Source organism: Malaclemys terrapin, chromosome 2 (assembly GCF_027887155.1).
Source record: "Malaclemys terrapin pileata isolate rMalTer1 chromosome 2, rMalTer1.hap1, whole genome shotgun sequence".
In the NCBI taxonomy this organism is placed as follows: Eukaryota; Metazoa; Chordata; order Testudines; family Emydidae; genus Malaclemys; species Malaclemys terrapin.
Window position 1 is genome coordinate 267,745,026 of NC_071506.1, and position 13,736 is coordinate 267,758,761.

Sequence of the window (13,736 nt, forward strand, 5' to 3'; positions counted from 1 at the left end):
CTGTTTTAAGTGGTTAAAAAAGGAACAGGCAAAACAGGAATACCAAACCTGTTTACCCAAAGGCATTGCTTGTAATAGTGAAAGACTTTAAAAATGTACAATGAATATAGTGTGAAAAGACAGATGGTTATATCCTCTTCTGCAGGCATAGCACTTCTGGGGTAATGTCAGTTATGATTAGTCAGGCACATCAAAGAAACCTGGAAAAGTATAAAAGGGCTATGGGAGAGATAAAAGGGGAAGGGAAAGCACGAGATGCCTGAAACCAGAAACTGTGACTGAGGTGCTACCTGGCTGAGAGGGTCGGTGAAGAGAAAGGCGTCACCACTAGAAATGTAAAATCTTTTACTTAATTTCAGTTCTACACAAGGAATGCCTGCCTGGTTTAGTAGTTCTTCAAGTGATTGCACATGTCCATTCCACTCTTGGTGTCAGTTCACCCAGCACATGGCCATCAGAAATTTAAAAAAAAAGTTTTTCAGTCTTGTTTTTTTTCCCTGTTTGGGTTTTTTTTATTCATAGTACTGAGGTACGCCCTGATGACTGGGATTCAAGCTGTGTGCTTGTGGCTCCAAACCTGTGCCAGTGAGTGACCCGCACAATAGCTGCCTGAAGTGGACCGGTGTCAAATGTACAGGGAGTTCAAATCTAGGACAAAAAAAGGCTCCAGCTCCACAAGGGGCACTGTTGAGCCTGGTGTCGGAAGTCACAGTCAGTTTCTTTGGCACTGCAACAAGAGACCATCTTGGTGCCAACTACCACTGGAGGCATTTGCAGCAGCAAGAAACTTGCTCTGCCTTTTGATGCTGATATCTCCTTCCATATAGGCGTCCAGTTGATGAGCACCACTGCCACTTCTGCCAGAGATTCAACCTCCAGTACCACAGTTGCCTGCTTCTTGGACAGGAGGTCCTTCATTACTGTCCAAGGGGAAGCCTGCTATGATGATATTGCTCTATCCATTGTTGGACTCAGCACCAGTCACTGGCATTGACTGGATCAGCCCTGCCATGGTCAAAGGAAGGGGAATCCTTGTCATCGGACTCAGAGATCAGATCTTACGTATCACAACCCCAAAGCAGGACCCACCGGATTCCGTGAAGATCCTCTCTTCCACCTAGTACTGTGACCCTTCAACGGGACCTGCTGTGGGAATGTGGCTGGGACAATGAGTCCTGCCCTTTCAGTGGCCATTTTGGAACCCTTGAGGTTTTCCTCCAGCTTCCAGTTCTTCCAAACACCCTGTGTACTCAGTGCCCTCATCTAGAAGAGTGGACTCTATGCACCAAGCAGCTCCATCCCCAGAATCTGGCACCAACCACCAAGAGGATGTTACAGAGCCAGAGCAACAGCTGTTAGAAGAGATTCCGCCCCCCTCCAGTCTTGTCATCTTCTTTGTTCTCTCCCAATGAGGCTGTTTCATCCAGCATGACTTCACCTCCTTCTGCTGAACTTAGTTTATCAGGAGTTGTTCAAGAAAGTGGCTGCAGACTTAGGTCTAAAGGTGTATAGAGGTGAGGGAGTCTTCACGTTGCCTGGTTGACATTTTATCCTCAGTGGGTTCCTCCCAGGTCACTCTGCCAATTAATGAGGCAATACTAGAGCCAATAAAATATTATGGCAGACTCCATCCTCTTTACCTTCCACCTCTAAAAGGGCAGAAAGACAGTACTGTGTACCCTCCCAAGGGTTTGAGTACCTTTATATTCCCCCACCCTCAGGCTTATTAGTCATCACAGCGGCTAATGAGATGCAATGACAGGGACATCAAGCTGCCACCCCCAAATCAAAAGACTCTAAGAGGCTAGATTTATTCGGCAGAAAGATTTATTTGACAGGGGAGTTGCAGCTGCATATCACTAACCAACAGGCACTGTTGGGATGATATGATTTCAATTTGTGGGGTACCATGGAAAAGTTCAAGGAGCTTCTTCCTGAGAACGCTAGGCAGGAGTTCGGTTTCCTGGTCAATGAGGTCAGATTGGTCCTGAGAACTTCACTGCAGGTGGGTCTGGACGCAATTGACTTGACAGCTAGAACCATCGACTCCACAGTGGCCAAGCATAGATCATCCTGACTGCAGTCTTATGTTCTTCCCTATGAAGTCCAGATTACTGTCCAGGACTTGCCATTTGAGAGTAGTTCTCTTTTTTCTCAGACCAGATGCACAGCAGGCTCCATGGACTTGAGGACTCTAGAGCCACCTTGAAGTCCTTAGTTCTATGCATGTTGCCCTGGTCAGGAAGCACTATTGACCACAACAGTCACACCAATATTCAGCTCTTCCTCCTCAGCAGGACCTATTAAAAAAAATCCAGGGGTTATAGGCCTAGGCCTCCCCCTCATGCTGCTTTGGCTCCAGCTCCAAGGCTGTCAAGACCCCCAGAAACAGCAAAGTAGGCATTTTGATGGGCCATTTGAGATTGACATACTGTTCTCCATCTCTCTGGACCCAAACCCCCTCATCTTTCATCTACATGGTTCATTACACCAGAGTATGACTCAGAACTGTGAAGGCTGGCTGGCATTATCTACTTGCCAAGCCACCATCTATCAGACTCGGTGGTAAGAGTGCCCTCCCATGTCTTCACCTCCCTAGATTGGTGGACAGATCCAGCCAAAGTATGGTAGGCATTCTGTTTGCCTGCCCACAACCAATTTTCACGCTAGTGACAGATGGTTTGGCTCTGGAATGGGGACCCCACCTAGGTTCTTTACAAATGCTGGGTCTGTGGTCCTCAAAGGACTTTTCTTTACACATCCATATCAGAGAACTGAAAACTGTCAGACTGGTATGACAAGTATTTCTATTCCAGATTGGGGAAGCAACTTGTTTAGTCTACTTATTATAGACTGCTGGGCTATTTATTATATCTGAAACTCCAAGGTTTGGTGGTTGGTTCCTTCAAAGTACATCTGGCTGCTATTTCAGCGTTTCATCCTAAAGTGGACAGTTGCTCTATATTCTCCAGTGATATATCCTTAAGGTTTTTGAAGGTCTTAGTCAAGTTATACCTTCAACTGCAGGGCCCCATTCCTCCAGGGGATCTAAACTTAGTATTGTCAAGGCTCACAGGACCCCCATTTGAACCATTGGCTACCTGTGCGCTGCTGCCTCTATCATTGTAGGTGACATTTTTGGTGACCATTACCTCGGCCAGAAGAGTAGGGGAGCTGGGGCATTCATGTTGGGACCTCCATATATGATCTTTCTTAAGGATAAGGTTTACCTGCCTCCTCCTCCGAAGTTTGTTCTAAGGGTGGTTTTCTTTCTCTACATTAACCAGCCAATTTATTTGACTGTATTCTATCCAAAATCACATGTGACCAGGGAGGAAGAGCATTTGCATGCCTTGGATGTCAGAAGAGCCTTGACATTTTACCTGGACAGAAACAGATGCTTTTGTAAATCCTCCCAGCTGTTTGTAATGGTGGCAACGCAGACAGTCCCCACCCATAGAATTTCTTCCTGCATCGCATCTTGTATGTGCACGTGTTATGATTTGGCTAATGTCTCTCCACCAAGCAGAGTCACAGCTCATTCAACAAGGTCACAGTGGCCTTGGCAGCCTTTCTGTCGCACGTTCCAATTGCAGTCTGAAATCAGGTGCAGACTCACCCCGAGGCACCTCCTGCTGGTCGTCTCGGGAATTAGCTCACCAGTCGTCGGAGCGCCCTCTGCAGGCAAAGTGTCCCGCCTGTCGTTGGCCCCCGTGTCCCTCCCGGAGCCTGGTGCCCTTGGCTTGGGTGCTGCACCCCTGGCAGTACTCCACTCTCTGGGTTTTCCCCTCCCAGGGAAACCCCCACCCCTTATCCCCACGTCACCTCAGTCATGGCTACTGCCAGTCACCATCTAGCCCCCGCACCCTGGGGCAGACTGCAGTCTATCAGCCAATCATCACAGGCAACAAAGGGTTTGGACTGGCTGCCTTTACCCACCCTCAGGCTGCCCCTCTGCAACCCCAATACCTGTGTGGGCCTCTGATCTTGCTCTTTGTTTCTTACAATCTGTCAATGGCTCAACTGATTGCAAATATTTGATCTTCCACTAGTTCCTACCAGGAAGTTTATTGACAGCAGTGTTTTGTTATTTCTCATGCTATCATATGAATGTCTGTCAGGTCTTTATTAAAGCTCTTCAGGGGACTTTTGATTAACATCTTCAACTTTTGTGAGCTACAGCCACCTTCTTGTTGACCAAAAAACTTCTTGTATATTCAGTAATTACCTTCTGCCTACTGGAGTAAACTATTTAAAACTGGCCATGACAAATGTATCACTTCTTTGTAGCCTAACATTTTTGGTGGCACAAGTTAGAGTATAGGTGTGATCTAAGAGTGCAACAAAATATTCTGGCATTCTTGGACACTCATTTTGATATACATGAACGGTCCAATATACCTTGAAAAGTGTTGAGGAATTGTTGGGGAAGGCTCATCAGGCAGATAGACTGCTGAGTCTGAGCAAGTGTCAATAGGATGTGAGAAGCAGAGAATTCAATTCTAGAAGAGGGGAAAACGTTGAAGTGGGGCCTGGATAAAAAGAATGCAACCTCCTGATCAGATGCAGATTGAAGAAGTATCTTGGCACTATTGCTGTTTATCTATAGCAGCTGGGGATTCTGATCCAATCCCCACGTTTCAGACTTTCATCACAAGTGAAGGATGAACATTTTTTAATTGAGGGTCAATATAATGTTGGCCATATCCTATAGCTGCTTTCCACACCTTACCGTAACCACTTCAGTTTCAGCTAGATTAAGTCTCATCTCTTTTGCTCTAATTCAGGGGTAGGCAGCCTTTCAGAAGTGGTGTGCCGAGTCTTCATTTATTCACTTTAATTTAACGTTTCGCGTGCTGGTAATACATGTTAACGTTTTTTAGAAGGTCTCTCTTTATAAGTCTGGAGTGCGTGTGGAGGTGCAAGGCAGAAGGCTCGGTGTTGGGGGGACTTGAGGTCAGGGCAGGGGGCTGGGGTGTGTGGAGGTGCAGGGCAGAAGGCAGGGTGTGTGTGGGGAGGTCAGGGCAGAGGGCTGGGGGTGTGTGGGGGTGCAGGGCAGAAGGCTGGGTGTTGGGGGTGACTCGAGGTTAGGGCAGAGGGTTGGGGCGGGTGCAGGGCAGAAGGCTGGGATGCTCGGCTTGTGGGGGTGCTCCCAGCCCCCTGCCATGAGCATCTCAGGGCAGGGGGCTGGGAGGGATATGCCTTGTTCCACCCCCTTCCCCAAGGCCCGTCCCTACCTCTCTCTGCCTTCTCTACGGAGCAGCGAGCACGCTGCCGCTCGGCTCTGCTCCGCTCCCCCTCCCCTCCCCCTTCCAAGGGCCATTGCAGACAGGGAGAGGGAGTGGGAGGAGAAGGGGCCGGAATGCACCAAGCTGGGGGAAGAAGCAGGGGAGGTGGGAAGCTTGGCTGCCACAGGACCAAGCTTCTGCCTCCTGCCCCCGCAGGGGAGAGCAGTGGGCGGGGGGGCTGATTGGGGCGGGGGGCCAGGACCCCCTTCCCCCACTCTCCCCTGTGGAGGCAGGAGGCAGAAGCTTGGTCCTGCGGCAGCCAGGCTTCCCTCCTCCCCCGCTTCTTCCCCCAGCGTGGCGTTTTCCGGCTCCTCCGCCCCTCCTCCTCCTCCTCCTCCTCTCACCGGGCAGGCAGCGTGCCACTCAGAATCGGCTCGAGTGCCGTAGATTGCCGACACCTGCTCTAATTCATACCCTAATCTCACCTAGACTTTGGGAAAGTCACTCAACTGAACACTGCTTCAACTAGAATTAAGAAATTCTCTCTTAAAAGGAAAAAGATCGACTGCAGGTGTACCACTTAGAGTTATACTCTACAGACCTCCATTGTAGTATAATTCTTGTTTTGATACTCTTTTGAGCATCCTCCTGCATCTCAGAGGGAAGGGGAGATTTCTGTTAATCTTTTAAGGTCCACTAGAGCAACCTCCTCTCAACCCTGAAGAGTAGATCTTTTCCACAAGTCCAAGAAGAATTAATTCCCATGAAATTTGGAGGCTGAGGAAACTTGAGCCTGTTTCTTCATAGAGCATTAGTAATAGGTAGATGTTTCAGCTAGAGTTGACTAAGTCTCTCTGAAGCAAAAAAGTCTTAGGCCATTTTTCCCCCTGAATCCAAGAGTTTAGAAGAGGAGTCTGGAATGCCCTCTCAAGATCTAAAAACCAGATTATCTTGAATGCCTCCTTCAAGGGCTCTGTGCTTCCCTCTAATCTCATGATTTTTTTCCCCTCACAATCAAATGAAGCTTCATCGTATTCCACATGCTTTGCCTCTAATACTTCTCCTCCTGAAGAGTACAAATGGAGAGTCATAACTTTACCAAAACTACTCCCTTCCATCTGTGACTCTTTTGGGCCAAATCTTATGCTGTTTAAACTGGTATAACTCCTTTAAACCAATGGAACTATGCCAATTTACGTCAACTGAGGATCAAGTCCTGCATATTTACTGTAGTCAGAGTTCAAAGGTAAATACTTTGCATGGAAATTTTGTTTAAATTTTCAAAGTTTTTGCTCTCCAGTAACTTAACGCTGACGTTTCGAATTTCATACTTAACATAGGCTATTCCTTGGTTTAAAAGAATGTCTTAACACACCCAATTAGTTATGGGAGATTGAAAACCAGCTACTGTTCACTTTCAGTAGGAAATCTTCAGATTTTAAAAAACTTCAAACCCAATTGCTGTTCAATAAAGACCATTTGTGGTCTTTTGGTACCAGTCGGGGAAGCCTTCTTTCTTGGCAGTCTACTTCCATGAGGACGCAAAGATATCAACCTCGATGCCAGAGACATCCCCCAAGGCATTCAATGCATCCAATGAAGAGGCTGATACAGGAGGCCAGTTGAGTCTAGATCAGGCTTCCCAATCCCTGGATCTGCTCTTGACAGAGAGTCTTCTGTGAGAGTAGGAACAGATTCTGGAGGAGGCCCTGGACTCTCTGAAGTGAGAGACCCGGGAACCCACTTTGGACTCTGACCAGGAGTAAGATTACTCCAAAAGCCATGGTATTGAGGAAACAAGAGGAGTCCTTGGAGGCCAGAATCTAGATCTACGTCAAGACTGTGGTACTAACGGCAGCATTGAAAGGTTCCTAGCTATCAGTGCTATGTGATGAGGCTAAGCTGGTATCAGGGTCCCAGACAACCTTGTTAAAGAGGCCAATAAGGGCACTACCAAACCTGAGACTGATGGGGCCACCAGAGCCCCTGACATTGGTGCCGATGATCACGGAACATGCAACGGTGCTGGTAGAGGATCTTTGCCCAAAATCAGCAGTGTTGGTGGTACCAAAGGCACAATAGATCTCTCACAGCCACATAGGCCTCTGGTGGTGTTGGCATCAAAATGGATTGTTGCTCCTCCATAAGCGGCGATAAAATGGATCTACTGATGTCACCAAGGAAGTAGCTGCCCTCAGTAGTCCTGAGATGGGAATGAAAATCAACAGGTCGGCTCTTAGAGAGCCACTGTGAGCTGGTTCTGGGGAGCAGCAAGCCAAACAGTGCACTCTACCATCAGTGCCAAAATGGCCTTCTGCTGCAGAGAAGTTCCATATTGAGGGCTTCAGAGAAGTAGATGCGGTCTTCTTATGCTTCAGAGGACAGGAGTGGTCAGAGCTATTATGCCTCGAAGAGGATGGCTCTGATGAAAGGGATCTCCTATGGTCTCTGTCCGCTGGCGAGACCAGCAGAACGCTCCTAGAGGGAGTGGTCAGTGATCTCCCTTTTACCATTCAAGGGGATTCTGATGCTGGGTGAAGAGCAGCCTCCAGGAAAATTTATATCTAAGGTGGTATTCTCTCTGCTTCTTCATTCTAGATTTGAAGTCCCGGAAGATTGGATAACTATCTCTGACATGACCCTCACCCAAAACTTTAAGCAGTGAGAGTGTAGGCCACTAACAGACATTGGTTTACGACAGCTAGAGCAGGGCTTAAAGCCAGGGCACCTTGGCATAGGTTCTACATGATAGGTGTGGACCAGAGGCCACCAGAGCCTAATAAAAGAAAAGGAAAAAAAAAAAACTAATAAAGAAAAAAGGATGATCAAAGGGCAGACCAAGCACCATCAGTTTAAAAAGGCTAACTATAAGCACAGAGGACAAGGCTGGAAAGTACAGATATGCTCCGACTGGACCACGGACAGTAAGAAGGAACTGAAGGAGGATTGGGAAAGCTCCTCCTATTATAGCCTCAGGTGGGAGCATGAAGAAACCAGGGCACAAATGGGGCTGCTCCTATGTAGCAATGCAGGCGACTCACCCCTGCGGCTCCTCCTGCTGGTGTCCTGGGAATTAGCTCATTTTCCAGCCTTGGAGCACCCTCTGCAGGCCGGTGTCCCACTACTGCTGGGCCCCTGCATCCCTCCCTGGACTCCGGTGCCCCGTTATCTGGGGTGCTGCCCCTGGCAGTAACTCCTCACTTTTAGGGTCTCCCCTCCCCGGGGAACCCCCACCCCCCTATCCCCACCTCGCCTCAGTCATAGACTACTGACAGTCACCAACTAGCCCCCGCTCCCTGGGGCAGACTGCAGTATAATCCACTCATCACAGGCAAGGGGGTTTTGGGCCTGCTGCCTTTCTCTGCAACCCAGTACCTCTATGGGGCCTTGGACAAGGCCCTGCAGCCTGGGTAGTTGCTAGCCTGGAGCTCCCCAGCCCCTCTGGCCTTTCTCCAGCCTTGCCTCACTCTAGGTACCCTGAGCTTCCCAGCAGCCAGGCCCCTCTCTCTCTGATAGCAGAGAGAGACTGTGTTTCTGGCCCACTGCCCTCTTATAAGGGCCATCTGGGCCCTGATTGCTCTGGCTTCAGCTGTGGCTGCTTTCCCCATCAGCCCAGCCTTTCTCTGCCACAGCCCTCTCCCTGGCTGCTTTAAGCCCTTCCAGGCAGGAGTGAGGTGACCACCCTGCTAGAGGCCTTCACAACAAGTTCCACGGGTTCACTGTGTACTGTGTGAAGAAATACTTCCTTATGTTTGTTTTAAACCTGCTGCCTATTAATTTCATCAGGTGACCTCTGGTTCTTGTATTACATGAAGAGGTTAATAACATTTTCTTATTCACTTTCTCCACACCATTCATGATTTTATATCCTGTCTCCCTTCAGCAGTCTCTTTTCCAAGATGAACAGTCCAAGCCTTTTTAATCTCACCTCATATGAAAGCTGTTCCATGCCCCTAATCATTTTTGTTGCCTTTCTCTGTACTTTCCCCAATTCTAATATATATTTTTTGAGATGGGGTGACCAGAACGGCATTCAATATTCAAGCTGTGGGCATAGGATGGATTTATATAGTGGCATTGTGGTATTTTCTGTCTTATTCTATATCCCTTTCCTAATGGTTCCTAATATACTGTTGTTGGTTTTTTTTATACTGCTGCTGCATATTGAGCAGATGGTTTTTAGAGAACTATCCACAATGTCTCCAAGATCTTTTTAGGGTGGTAACAGCTAATTTAGACCCCATCATTTTGTATGTACAGTGGGGATTTCTTTTTTCCAATGTGCATTACTTTGCACTTATCAACATTGAATTTCATCTGCCAGTTTGTTGCCCCGTCCCCCAGTTCTGTCAGATCCCTTTGTAACTTTGCAGTCAACTTTGGACTTAACTATCTCAAGTAATTTTGTATTATTTGTAGATTTTGCCACATCACTGTTTATCCCCTTTTCCAGATCATTTATGAATATTCTGCTGTTCCATGTGGTTTCCCTTGCTTCTTTTCTAGCCCTCTCTAGATTAGGAGACTGGTATGCTGCCCTAAATTTATAGGATGTCAGCTTCCATGTGGCAATTTGCCCTGGCCAAAGGCAGTTCCTAAGGCTTATGATAGGTGGAAAAACTGTACCAGTTAACCATTGCATCCTTTGGACTATTGTCATCAGTGAGGTTTTCACCAAATATGGCTGTGGTGGCAGCCTGTCTCCACTGGAGGGCATTCATACCTGTACAACTGGTTGGTACGGGATCACTCCTGTCATCAGGTAGGGACCAGTATCTATCCAATTCTCCATTTGTTTAGCAGCTTGTGCCTGAAAATAAACAGAGAAAAGCCAGTTTTGTCATCTCTTCAAAGAGATGACGAGTTCATTGGGGTGATCCTGGATTCGACCTCAGCCAGGGCTTACCTGCCTCATCCCAGGTTTCTGTCTATAGCGGACCTCTGTGTGTCATTCAAAGAACACCCATGAATCACAGTGAGGAATTGCCTCAGGCACCTAGGTCACATGGCTGCTTGTACACGTGACCCCTCACTTTAGGCTGCACCTCTGGGGAATGCAGACATGGCTCAAGTCAATCTGCCACCCTCATGTTCACAAACTGGATAAGTTAGTATTCATCCCAGACAGAGTGTTACTGTCTCTGAATTGTTGGATGAGTCAGGACAGTATGTAAGGGGAAATCTCCATTTCTCCCTCCATGACTTTGATGACAGATGCTTCAGCGACGTGGAGGGGAGCTCATCTGGGTGATTTCAAGCTCAGGCTTTGTGGAACACCCATGAGGCAAGGTTATATATAAACATTCTCGAATTGCATGCAATATTCCAAGCATGGCAACAGTTCCTGCCACACATTCAGGGCCAGGCCATCAAGGCATCTCACCTGCTGGGTGTTTAGAATAGCTTGGTAGACCACATGAGGAGGTCCTTCAGTTTGGATCATGAATGGTTTCTCAACATAGCTGTTCTAGGATTAATGTTTTGGTTAGGAGGATTTTTGACAGTGGATCACAGCTCAACAAAATAGGAAATGTCCCCAGTTCTGTCCAAGAGCAGGTCACAATCCCAGTTCATCTTGGATGCTTTTCTGTTCCTGTGGGGCATAGGCTTGCTGTATGTGTGACACTTTCCCCCATGTTATTGTCAGGCTGAAGCAAGAATGAGGCAGAATGATCCTCATAGCTCTAGCCTGGCCAAGGCAGCCTTGTGCTCGGACCTGCAGAGGCTATCCACCTAAGAACCCTTGCGTCTGCCACTAAGCTGGGTCTACACTACCCGCCTTAATCGGCGGGTAGAAATCGACCTCTCGGGACGCTCTTACTCCACCAGCGGAAATCGATCCCCGAATCAACGCTCTTACTCCACCAGCGGAGGTGGGAGTAAGCGCCATCGACGGGAAGCCGCAGAGGTCAATTTTGCCGCTGTCCTCGCAGCGGGGTAAGTCGGCTGCGATACATAGCTATTCACGTAGCTGAATTTGCGTATCTTAAATCGACCCCCGTAGTGTAGATGTAGCCTAAGAAAAGACTTGATATCCCAGAATCTCGGGCAAATGTTGCGCCTCAGGTGCTACACCTTCTGGTGTGGTTCATCCATGGTTAAATATAAAGGAGGGGCACTGGTCAGTGGCACTCCAGACTGTCTTGCTTAATAGTTGGAAGCCTTCCATAAGAGCTACTTACATTCTTAAATTGAAGCATTTCTCCATCTGGGCAGCTAGCCACAGTGACTCTCCCACATAGCCCATAGTCTAGAATTCTTTGAATCATCTTTTACATCTGCGAGAGTCAGGTCTAGTAGTTAGTTCCATTAAGGCACACCTGGGAGCAATTTCAGCTTTTTACCTATGTATTTACAGTAAGTGTTTTCTCTAATCTTATGACAACCAGATTACTAAATTAGGCTGTTTCTACCAGTCAGGGATCCAGCTCCACCTTTGGACTTGAATTTAGTCCTGTCTTCCCTTATGTGGATCATCCATTTAAGCCCTTAGCTTCCTGCTTTTTGTTATACCTTTTAGCAAAAGTGGCCTTCTCAGTGGGCATCAGCTCTTCTAGAAGAGTGGGAGAGCTTTCGCGTGACTGGTAACAGATTTCCCATATATTATATTTTACAAGGAGAAGGTGCAGCTTAGGCTGCACCCTAAGTTTTTTTTCCCAAGGTGGTATCTGATTTCCACCTAAATCAGTCTATTACTTGTAGGTCTTTTTTCGAAAGCCACATGTTCACAGGGATGAATAAAAATTGTATACTTTAGATGTGCCGTGAACCTTAGCTTTTTACCTGGACAGAGCAAAGTCCTGTGGAATTTCTTCCCAGCTCTTCATATCCTATGCAAGGTGAATGAAAGGTCATCCTATTACAGCTAAATGACACTCTAAATGGATACCAGCTACATTGTCATGTGCTATGCTGCCAAAGGTATCTCGTCATCTGTGAACCTATCAGTATGCAGTGTTGTTGTAGCCATGTTTGTCCCAGAATATTAGAGAGACAAGGTGGGTGAGGTATAATCTTTTTTACTAGACCTGGTCAGAGCACTCCTGCTTTCATGGCATTTGTGGACAATATCCCTATTGTGATGTCTGCAGAGCAGCAACATGATTCTTGATCCATATGGTTTCTAGACACTATGAATGTACAACTCCATCAAGGGAAAATGTGAATGGGGAAAAGCGTTCGTACAACTCCTCTTATGATGAGACTCCTAGCCCCAATCCATGGACATATACAAACACTCAAAAAAGAAATGATTACTCACCTTCTTGTAACTGTTGTTGTTAAAGATACGTTGCACATGTCTATTATATGACCCACCCTCCTTCCCCAACCCATTGTAGTCTATCATCAGGATCCCAGCACGAAGGAACTGAAGGAATGGTGGGATGGATCCAGCTTTTATATCCTCGGATGGATCCAGCTTTTATATCCTCAGCTGGAAGCACAAGGCAATTGTGATGCGTGCGGGGCTGCCACTACGGGTACTGCTAGGGAAATCTCTGGCATGGGCACAAGACATATGCACACATATGGTGTAATGGATATATGCAACATGTCTCAAACAATGGTTACAGGAAGGCGAGTAGCTGTTTCTTTTTCACTGGTAACTAGTTCTTAGAGTAGATTTTTCAATACAGGTTCACACACTTGGGATGCACGTGTGCAGACAACAGAAGGCAGAACCCTCAGACAAGCTGTGACCACAGCAGGATTGAGGGTAGAGGGGGACCTGTATTGAAAATCCTCAAAGGAGAAGGTTTCTTCAGGAAAACCAAGAAAATTAAATATAAAAGCTGTTAATGTAATTGCAGGGCTACTTACATTGTTAGGGATGTGTAAAGAAAAATTTTAGGTTCTCATAGTAATACTAACATTTATTATTGAGTAGACTGCTAAATGTATTCTCTTGTATATTCTGTTTAAATTTGCAAACTTAACAATGCATTAATATAGCCTTTTATACTTTGTGCGTGTATGTATCATAGAGATCTTTTTATATGCTTGTGTGGTGTATGTTTGTTCGAGATGAAGAGTGTTCCACCCAGTGTTGGGCACATTAGAAATCTGACGTAATTGATATAACTGCAGCAACAATAGGTGGCTAGATAGTGAGTAGTACTCTAACTGTACACTTGAGGGCTCTGTAGACTGTGAGGAATGGTGCAGAAGCAATTACAGTGGAAGACTATTTTAAGTAGATTGGTGCATTGTACCTATGCAGGGCTTAATGTTGGCTGGACTATTTGGCTATTTGCCATAATTGGCTTTCCATTCCTTTGATTGGAATCATAGATAAAAATTTGCTAATCCACTTTGTTGGCTGAAAGTATTCGAAAAGTAATCCATCTTTTAAAACTGTCCTAGCAAAATCATAAGGTATAAAGAATTTTTTATAGAATAATGAGATTAATGAGAACTGTAAAGTTTAAGTAATTTTAAACAATTTTCTATGGTTTTAAGGGAAAAAGCTAGTCTAGGCAGTATGAAGTTATAAGCCCTTAGATGCTT

The 13,736-nt window shown here is 46.5% G+C and overlaps 1 protein-coding gene across 4 annotated transcripts in view; it reads left to right on the forward strand.

Annotated features, from left to right (window-relative positions):
• Nucleotides 1-13,736, forward strand: part of LMBR1 (limb development membrane protein 1) — a 218,787-nt gene that overhangs the window by 85,455 nt on the left and 119,596 nt on the right. The gene's annotated exons all lie outside the window — the stretch shown is intronic.